Source organism: Sceloporus occidentalis, unplaced genomic scaffold (genome assembly GCF_023333645.1).
Source record: "Sceloporus occidentalis isolate IW3139 unplaced genomic scaffold, rSceOcc1.0.p SCAF_1, whole genome shotgun sequence".
NCBI classification, from domain to species: Eukaryota; Metazoa; Chordata; class Lepidosauria; order Squamata; family Phrynosomatidae; genus Sceloporus; species Sceloporus occidentalis.
The window spans coordinates 78,917,902-78,928,818 of NW_028316981.1; positions in this window are offsets into that span (position 1 = coordinate 78,917,902).

Sequence of the window (10,917 nt, forward strand, 5' to 3'; positions counted from 1 at the left end):
CAGCAATGCTCAAATGATGCATCATACTTTCATCTCTGAGTCTGGGAAGCACTAACTGATGACAAGCAAAGCACATAGGTCAGATAACGGTTTGGAGATATACAGTGGCTTCTATAGAACCGTTTTGTGTGATAAAGCAAACAATGCCACATTAGTTCAATTCCCTTATTTCTTTGACAGGCCATTTCAGTGGCAAAACATAAGCATGGAAGGGTTATGTGGACAGATCAGTTTTCTCTCCTACAGTCTGTCTAGATACTACCTACTATGACAATTAGCTATCACAGAATATTGGAGCAGAGGGACAGGTGTGATTTCTAGACAGAAAATCAAAGAGCTGGAGCACCTTTTAAAAAACAGATTTATTATTGTAGAAGAATTCAGACAGTGAAATACTGAAACCTGAATACAATGGGTTAGTTTGTGACTTGCTGAGTTAGAAGGAGGTCTTTGGGAAATTTCCAGTAGCACATCCCTGTTTCTATATATGTTCCTCATAGCATTTTTAACTGGTATGGCCATTCTTCACAAGTAGAATAAATTTGCTCTGTCATAAATATGTTTTTAATTTTAATTTGTTAGCAATGTAGAGATTAGGTGTTTTGTCTGGTCCATGACGACACAACAGGAGTTGATTCGATAAGAAGGTTTTGGGCCTCAGTAGATGAAAGAAGGGAAAGCTCCTATAAAGGAATTCCTTGTAAACTTATGAGTTTGCTAGAAACAATTTCAATAAGGCTTTTGACAAAGTTTCCCATGACATTCTTGTTAACAAGCTTATAAAATGTGGGATAGACAAGGCAACTGTTACATGTATTTGTAATTGGTTGACTGACCGAACACAAAGGGTGCTCAACAATGGCTCCTTTTCATCCTGGAGAGAAGTGACCAGTGGGGTCCCACAGGGTTCTGTCCTGGGCCCAGTGCTATTCAACATCTTTATCAGCGACTTGGATGACAGAATTGGAAGCATTCTTATCAAATTTGCAGATGACACCAAATTAGGAGGAGTAGCTAACACTCCAGAGGACAGGATCAACATTCAAGATAACCTGAATAAACTAGAAAGTTGGGCCACAGCTAACAAAATGAACTTCAACAGGGAGAAATGCAAGGTACTGCACTTAGGGCAGAAAAATAAAATGCACAGATATAGGATGGGAGATATATGGCTGAATGAGACTACGTGTGAAAGGGATCTAGGAGTCCAAGTAGACCACAAGCTGAACATGAGTGAACAGTGTGATGCGGCAGCTAAAAAGGCCAATGCAATTTTAGGCTGCATCAGTAAGAGTATCGTATCTAGATCAAGGGAAGTAATAGTGCCATTCTATTCTGCTTTGGTCAGGCCCCACCTGGAATATTGTGTCCAGTTCTGGGAGCCACAATTCAAAAAGGATGTTGAAATACTGGAATGTGGCCAAAGGAGGGCAAGTAAAATGGTGAAAGGTCTAGAAACCATGTCCTATGAGGAACGACTTAAGGAGCTGGGGATGTTTAGCCTGGAGAAGAGAAGGTTAAGAGGTGATATGATAGCCCTGTTTAAATACTTGAAGGGATGCCATACTGAGGAGGGAGCTGACTTGTTTTCAATTGCTCCAGAGACTAGGACCCAGAGCAATGGATGCAAGCTACAAGAAAAGAAATTCCACCTCAACATTAGGAAGAACTTCCTGACAGTAAGGGCTGTCTGACAGTGGAACAAACTCCCTCGGAGTGTAGTGGAGTCTCCTTCCTTGGAGGTCTTTAAACAGAGGCTAGATGGCCATCTGTCGAAGATGATTCGATTTGGATTCCTGCATGGCAGGGTGTTGGACTGGATGGCCCTTGTGGTCTCTTCCAACTCTATTATTCTATGATTCTATGAAATCAAGCCTAAGGACAGGAAGATGGCTGAGATTAGTGTGCATACTGCTGTGGAAAGCTAGGCACTAACAGCTATAAGTCATGGACATTTAAAATGGTGCTCAAGAAGACTTGTATGGGGGTCTTGGAATCAGATCTTTCAACAGAGATCCACCAGACTTGGGGCAAAAGAGACAGAAAACCAAGGGCAACAATTGTTTTATCAGTTCTGAATGACCAGTTGTTTCATATTGGGAATGAGAGAATAGTGGGGAAAACTAGTTGATTATCTAAGTGGGATAGAGGGGAAGAAGAAATTAAAGGATATAGTTAAAATGATCTTTCATATGAAAGGTAATAGATATTAAAATGAATAGGCTTTTCCACAGGTGGAGAGGTGGGGGGGGGGGGGGGCTAAGAATGGGAGAAAAGGAGATAAGTATGAAAAATTTTGATCTGTGGAATATTATATGAACGATGAGTTACTTAATTCTATATGTTATATGTTTTCTTTGAAAAAGTATAATAAATAAAAAATTAAAATGCAAAAAAAAAAAAAATGGAAGGAATGAGAGAATAGCAAAGGGAATGTGGGAGGCCTTGCCAAATGTGTACCAATCTACACCAAACTATTTTTAAATACAAGCTGTTTAAAATGAGGCTTGAAAAGGGGGCAAGGCTCCCAGAGCACATCAGTGAAGTGCTGCAGGTTGTTTGAGAACTCAGGCCAACTGGCTTATGGTTTAAACTCTTATAGACTAGAGGCCATCTTACTGACATCTGATGAAATGGACTCCAGTCCATGAAGGTTTGTGCTGCAGCAGGTGTTTTATGTACTTACTTCTTGGAGAAGAAAGAAATGCTATCTCTGCTTCTTTTAGTTCCCTCTGGCCAAGATCTATAATGTACTCAGTCTGTTACCTGTTCAGAATAGTGGAACAAAATGAATACCAAACAAAGAATCTAAATCACCATCAGATGGCACCCTTGATATCTGTTATCATTTTGTTGTTGTTTTTGTCCCCTAATTTTCGCTTGTGTGAGTTTAAGGAACATATGGATAAGTTATTCAGATGGTGCTCATATGTTCACAATATTTACTGGTGCGTTATTATAGGGGCAAAAGCTTCTTCAGCATCTGGGAGCTCAACTTTGCAGGAATTCAAATAGCAAAGTAGTGCCTGGAGCATCTTTGAGCAGACAGTGCAGAAAACCCCTGAGAAGCTACATCAGCATTTCTCAAGGATAGTACGCTTACATCTTTGCAGCACACTTTGTAAAAGCAATGTTAGTGACAATAAAAACATTTGGCAACATGCTACAGCTGTGGGATGGGAAATACAAAACCCATATTAAGATGTGTAAAGAGAAAGATTAAAAATAACACACCCGTTGGACAAGTCTACTGGCCAAAATATTCTGGGCTGCTCTTGGAGTATTCTGGCCCTGATGCTGCTCTGAATTGCACCTAGGCTCTTCATAGCAATGCCAGGTGGCTGTCTACACATGCATCCCGCTGTACCACTCCTGCTGGCACACGTTGCTCCCTCTGAGGTCAGAAATGAGTTGATCACATAGCTGGGCACCTCATGCTGACCTCAAAGGGAGATACTTGCACAAGGTCGCAGTACACAGTGAGATCTGTGTGTAAACAGCTGCCTGGCATTGCTTTGGAATGATCCTGATTTTCCTGGAAAGTCCAGAGTAAACAATGAGTTTTCAAAATGTAATTTAAGGCAGGGATAGCCTGGATTCAGTGCGGAACTGGTCTTTCCTTGTGATGACAATGTGCAGTCGAATCAGGGGCTTAGGCCCTGCATCATGTGGACAGGATGATGTGAGGTCAGGGGAAAATTGGTGTAAATGGCCTGTGCAGACATGCCCACAGTCTTTATGTTACATAAATCTATATTGTTGCTACATTTGAACTGCTAGGTATAGTTTGGTTGCACCATCTCAGAGAGAATATCATAGCATCGGGAAAGTGCTGAAATGGTAACCAAAAATAATCCAACCAATGGAATATGGTCTATAGCTTCCCTCCCATGGTAGTGATGTTGAGCCTAATTGCTCAGCTGGACCAGGTTAAAACCTGCCCTTCATCTTCAGCTTTGCTCCTATAGATTACCAAGATGGTGATGAAGATGAGAGATCAGGAGAGGTTGTGGGTGAGAGAGAGAATGTGAATGTGATGAAAGTATGTGAGAAAGGAGAGAGAGTGTGATGACTGATGTGTGTGAGGGAGATTTTTTTTTTTAATAAATTTCCTCTGTTCTTGGTACTGCTTAATGACCAGAGATGGAGAGATTTCACTTGGTCTGAAATCTTTCTACTTAAATCACATGCCTGAATCCAAATTCCTCCATCATCATTACAAAATGGATTTGATTGTAAATCTCCTTCTGTTCAGTGATGTGAATGGCGGCTTTTGTTCAGTGATTCCCCTATGAAGGTGCATTGCAATGCACCATTTCCCACAATTATTCTGTTTGATAGGGCTGAATGCTTAATTACTTTTTATGTTGTATCATTTATTCCTTGAGATCCTACACTTGTAAAATGCTTTGAAATAACAAGGTTTCCCCCCATATAATGAGAAAGAAGAATGCCAGCATTAAACATCTGTTAAGCTCAATTGCAAACAGCAGTTTTTCCTAGTGCTGGACATTTCATTACTGAAACTGAATTACCAAAACTCTATTTCATTTCACTTTGCTCAAAGCTTCCCAGTTTTTCTTAATAAAAGACTTCACTTACACAGAGGAATGAGAAAGCTATGGATTTGATGTTTTAGGGATCTGACTTTCATATGTCTGACTGAAGAATATAAACTGGATTTTAAACCTAGCAGGAATTTTATTCTTTTAGTACCTAAAATATTTATTCTTTCTCTAGCATAAATAACTTAGAAGCAAACTTTCTGGAAAAACTGTGTTGTTTTTTTTTTATTTGATATCTGGATTTACATAAGTTACATATTTTTTTCTCTCTTACATTTCTGTAATGCAAAATCTCTTTTGAAATTTTTGAAATCCAGTTGAACATACATGCTGCAAGAATATTAGCTTGTTGGATGCTTCCTACAATTGAAACAAAATATTTGTTTACATCTTATAAAAGTTTTCAATGATGGTGTCCCTCCATTATTGATTTAGTCTCTGCACACCTAGAAGTAAGCCACACTGGACTCAATACGACTTGCTTCTCAATATACCTGAGCTGCCAAACTATTTTGTAATCCTATCTTTCCATGTACTTTAAATATATATATATGTGTGGAAATACCCATTTCACTTATTCACAACATTGCATTATCCTATCTTCATTGGAGAGGGGGTATGTGCTCTCAAATAGTCATCAGACTCATTGGCTAAACTTGGGCAAGTCATAATACTCAGCCTGACCTCCTTCACAGGGTTGGGAGGATAAAGCTGAGAAGAGAATCACATATGCCACATTCAATTTTATGATAGGGAAGTGTGATATGAAAGTAACAAATAAACCAGGGGTAGGCAGTGTGCATCCTGTGAGCTGCATATGCCCACCAAGACCATTTTTATGGCCCTGGGGTCAAAAATATTTTCCCCAAATCTCTACATTCTAAGATGTGTGGAGGACGTTTCCACCATATTTGGAAGTTCTCAGGGGTCGAAAACAATTTTTACAAAAATTTTCAAGAATATATATTGTCTTGAAATGCTCCAAAATGTTCAATTGGTGGCATGGGGTGTATTTCCACCACATACTGAGGCTCCCTGGACCAATTTAGGCTCAAGAAAGGCTCTTTTTCGAAACCCAAAATATGATGAAAATGCTCCCCCCATCCCCTAGAGGTGTTTGGGAATAAAAAAATGTGAATTAAAAAAGTTATTTTTGGATGGGAGCAGGTGTGGTCCTTCAAGATATGCTGAGGGAAAATGCCGCCCCCTAGCCTCCCACCATTCCCCACCCCTGCGATAAACGAAGAAAGAATAAATATATGGAGTCTGTTTTCAGAGGCTAAATGCCACGGGATGCCAGCTGCAAGGTGAGATGGGTGTGCAGCAGCTTGGCAAGGATCTTGACTTCTAGTCATGCTTATGTTTCCTAGTGTGGAAAAGGCTCCCAGACTAGGCAGTGGTGTACCAGGGGTTGGCATCACCTGGTGCGGGGGAGCAGCGGAAACAAACAAACAAAATAGCTTCATTTATATACCGCTTCTTACTGAACTAACAGTGTCTAAGCAGTTTACAACTGTAAGCTAAGGAAATAGACTGCCTTGGTCCCCAGAGGTCTGTTTAGGCTCTAGCATGGCTGCAGTTGTGCCAAAGCCCAAACAGAAGGGACTGCCTCCCCAAGTAGCCACAGCTGCTGGAGGAGGTAGTGCCAGGCCCGAGAGCTCTGTTTGGGCTCTAGCGTGGTTGTAACACACCAAAGGCCAAATGGAAGAGACTGCCATGGCTGCTGTGCAAGCGAGAAGGGGACATGACACCCTTTCTCGTTTGTCTAACAACTGGGCTGGGTGTATCACTCCACAGGATGACACCCCCCTCTGGAGTGTCACCTGGTGCAGTCTGAACCCCTCACAGTGCCTAATGATGCAACTGAGACTAGGATCTCCAGTCTGCTCTAGCAGAGCTCCTCTTTTTTAGGAAACCTTTTAGTACCCTTTGGCCAAGGTCCTGGGTGCTAATGGAGTTTTAAGCTCTGTCAGTGTAGTTCCACTGTGTCAGTGGCACAACCTCATCTTAAAGTTGCACCTAGTGACACAACCTCAGCTTAAAATCGCAAGACTGGTCAGATGTGCAGCCAGAAAAACAAACATGCTCAGAAAGGGGAAGTAGGATGAGGGTTAAGGACAAAGGCTCCACTCGATAATTCCTAGGAGCCCCCTCCCCCTGCTCCCCAGATCAATAATTTGCCATGGGAGTGTATTTTGGTATATCAAGCTGATGCTGTGTGTTATGATAAATGACTGAAAAAATACATACACACACTGTCACCAAGATGATTCAGATCTTTATGTGCCACAATGTACTTACATGCATGATTTTTGTCTGTTAGTCTTCTCATTTCTTCAAGGTTAATCCTCCTTCCAAGTTTTTCACCTTTTAAAGTGCCCCAATTTCTCTCCTCCTCCTCCTCTTTTCTCCCTTTGTCCTTTGCTTACTTTAGTTGTTGCAAACTAAGTTCAAATTACAGTCAGTCCTCCATGGATTTTTTTTATTCACTATGGATTGAAAATACTCCAAAAATATTTTTTCCTTGATTTTGTCTGTTTATATAAGGTTGACTCTTTCCTTCCCCATAGACTCAGGCAAAAGCAAACTGCTGTATCCTCTCCTAGCTTGTTTTTTCTTCCTTATTAATAAGAAGTAAGAATAAGATTTTTATTTTTATTTTTGGCCATGAACACACTGTGATGCTGATTGGACCTATGTGTCCCAATTTTGAGCTGTGAAATGTTGGAGGGTAAGTTACTGGATTTGATCATGCTTCTGTTTTTTATTGCCAAGAAAGAGAGTCTCTTGTGAGTCTTATAGAATCATATAGAGTAGTAAGAGATCCCAGGGGCCATCCAGTCCAACCCCCTGTTAATCAGGAACTCACAATCAAAGCATCCCTGATATATGGCCATCCAGCCTCTGCTTAAAGACCTCCAAAGAAGGAGACTCCACCACATTCCGAGGGAGTGTGTTCCACTGTTAAACAGCTCTCACTGCCAGGAAGTTCCTCCTAATGTTGAGCTGGAATCTTTTTTTCTGTAGCTTGCATCCATTGCTCCAGGTCCTATTCTTTGGAGCAGCAGAAAACAAGCTTGCTTCATCCTCAATGTGACACCCCTTCAAATACTTAAACAGGGCTATCATATAACCTCTTAAACATCTCTTTTCCAGGCTAAAAAGACGCAGCTCCCTAAGTCTTTTCTTATAAGGCATGGTTTCTGGGCCCTTCACCATGTTGGTAGCCCTCCTTTGAAGACGCTCCAGCTTGTCAAATGCCTTTTTGAATAGTGGTGCCCAGAACTGACCCAGTATTCCAGGTGAGGCCTGAGGCCAAAGCAGAATAGAGTGAATGTAAAGTCGAAGTCTTTCATGGCCGGCATCCATAGTTTTTTTGTGGGTTTTTCGGGCTATGTGGCCATGTTCTAGCAGAGTTTCTTTCTGACGTTTCGCCAGCATCTGTGGCTGGCATTTTCAGAGAATGCTTTGCCTGGAAAAATTGGGTGCATATATACTGTGTGAGCCTGGGAATGCAGGAGTGATTTGCATATGTATTGTTCTGTATTGAGAACATGGCCACATAGCCTGAAAAACCCACAAAAAACTAAAAATAGAGTGACACTGGCGGGATACAGACTGGCTACATGCTAGGGCCTGGATACATGCTAGGGTTGCCTTTGGGTGTCTTTTACAAATGCCCCGCAACCCTAGCACGTAACTACCGCGGCATAATGGGTTGCCCTGTATACACAGGCGGCGCCATTATGATGTCACGACCGCGCCATCTCCAAACGACGTGGCGCAGGCGTGACATGCACACCGCCCTAGGCAACTAATGGCGCTGGCAGTGGCGCGCAAAAGAGCTCCAAAACGGTGCTCCTTTTTGCTGCGCATATCGCTGGCGTGGTCTTTACACGGCCGCCCCAGCGATGCGGAAAAGAAAGGGGCCGAGTGGCCCCTTTATCTCTTTCCCTGCAGCTGTTGGGGCATGAAGCCCCAAGGACACCCCTTTTCAGGCCGCGGGGAAGTGGCGTTTTGCCGCTTCCCTGAGGCTTGGAAAAGCGGCGGATTGGGGCGTCTGGGGCTGCCACTGTGGCTGCCGAGGCCCCAATCCAGCGGGGATTGCGGCACCTGCAGGCTGCCACAAAGGGGCAGTCTGTATCCTGCCACTATTACTTCCCTTGATCTAGACACTATACTTCTGTTGGTGAAACCTAAAATAACATTGGCCTTTTTAGCTGCCACATCACACTATTGACTCATGTTCAACTTGTGGTTTACTAGGACTCCTAGATCCCTTTCACATGTAGTCTCATTAAGCCAGGTGTCCCTCATCCTATATCTATACATTTCATTTTTTCTACCTAAGTGCAGTGTCTTACATTTCTCCCTGTTGAAGTTCATTTTGTTACTTTCTGCACAAGAAGGCAAAACACACTGGTTGGCCTAAGGTACTATGTGCCTTCGCTTGAGAAGTGGTGGTGGTGAGGGGAATAATTTACTATTTCAGTGCAGGCTGCAACGTTTGTGGGCTGCCACTGCTTAAGGTTATAACCTGAATCTCTTTCTGCCCTATCCTCAGATACTTACAGTGTTGTCCCATCTCTCTTGGCTGAGTATATACAGTAAGGAACAGTAGCAGATCTTTCTTAAACAATGGATAAACATGAGCTCTGTGTTCAACAGCTTTATTAAAGAAATCTGAACCAGGACCTCTAGGTTATCAGGGATACAGTTTCAGCGTTAGCCACAGTCTTGTATGAACAGCCGGTTCTCTGTGGAGGTTCAAAGTCCTCTTGCAAAGAAAGGTCACTAGCCCTCTTCTTTCCAGATAAAGTCAATGCAGCATCCAGTGATGTTTAGAAAGACAATGGCAAACACTTTCCCTGTGAGTACTGCCTCTCCAGGTGTCCATGCTGAGTATAAGTGAAAGGAGTGAACAGGGAGGGGGTTTCCCTGTGACCAGCTAGAAACTGGACTGTTGTCAGCTTGTGTGTGTGTGTGTAGCTGAGCATCACCTGTTCTTTCTGAGTTTGCATGGAGTTGTTGTTGTGTTTGCTAACAGATGCCAGATTACTTTTAAATGGTGCTAGGATAGAAGTTTTCGACACTCTGCCTTATAATACTCTGGAAATGTCATTGGCTCAGAAGGCTTGCTTTCTGTTCTATGCTTCCTGCTCATGATCATGGGCCCTGCAGTGAAGGACCCATCCCTTTCAGCAGCTGTTGTCCTGAAGCACTGCCCTTCCCCCTCTACCTTTATTAATGCACACTACATCAGTATTGCCTTAGGCAAAAAGATGCACAGTTCTGCTCCAACACATTTGCAAATTGGGAGATAGAGGAAAAGTACATGAAGGTACAGCTTGAAATGAAAACAGCTCTTTCTCTGTTTTACAGTGTGTTCTTGTTGCTAAAACCAGTGCTTCTCAAGTTATTTGATCTGGCAAACCAACAATCCCCCCCCCCCCCCCCCAATGTACCAGGGACTGGTATCATATTTGTGTCATATTATTGTCCTATTCACATTGTTGCTGTTGTTATGTGCCTTCAAGTTGTTTCCAACCTATGGTGGCCCTAAGAAGAATATATTGTGAAGTTTTCTGGGGCTGAGAGTGTGTGACTTGCCCAGAGTCACCCAATAAGTTTCAGTGACTGGGCAGGGAATCAAACTCTTTTCTCCAGAGTCATAGTCCAACGCTCAAACTACTACACCACCCTAGCTCTCTGTTTCCTAGAAATGTGCCACAGTCCACAACCAGTCAGCATATCACCATTCTGAGCAGCACTCATGCGTCTCTGTGTTCTAACTATTGTCATCATCTTCTTTGTTTACCGGTGTCAGGTAAAGGTAAGGGAGAACTCAGCTGTGCATTGACCTGATTTCTCTCCTATCCATAACTGACATAGGTACACTAAATTTGATTGTGAACTTGTCTAACGTGCACCTCTAAAATCAATGTGTTAATTGAAATACAATTTGCTAAATCATGTAATGCAGTTCTCTTGTAAAAAAAAATTAATAATAATAGAACATCTACAATGCAGGGGAAAGTATGCACAAAGCTGTGTATATTCTTTACATTTGCTTGCAAAAATGCACGGTAGGCAAAATTTCCTGCAAAACTGTGTCTACTGGCATCCAAAAATGTGTTTACATTTTGAGGTAGACTTTTTAGAAGTTGAAAACTTATGTGGAGAGGGACAAAACAGATTTAATACTGGAAACATGAGAAATGCAAAGAAACCAAATCTGACAAATTTATCCTTCCCTGGGGTCCCTCTGTCAAAAACTCAGAACTACACAATTAGCGGCTTCAAGTAAAATGCCATTTTTAGTCATTGTAAATAGCCCATTAAATTACTAAAA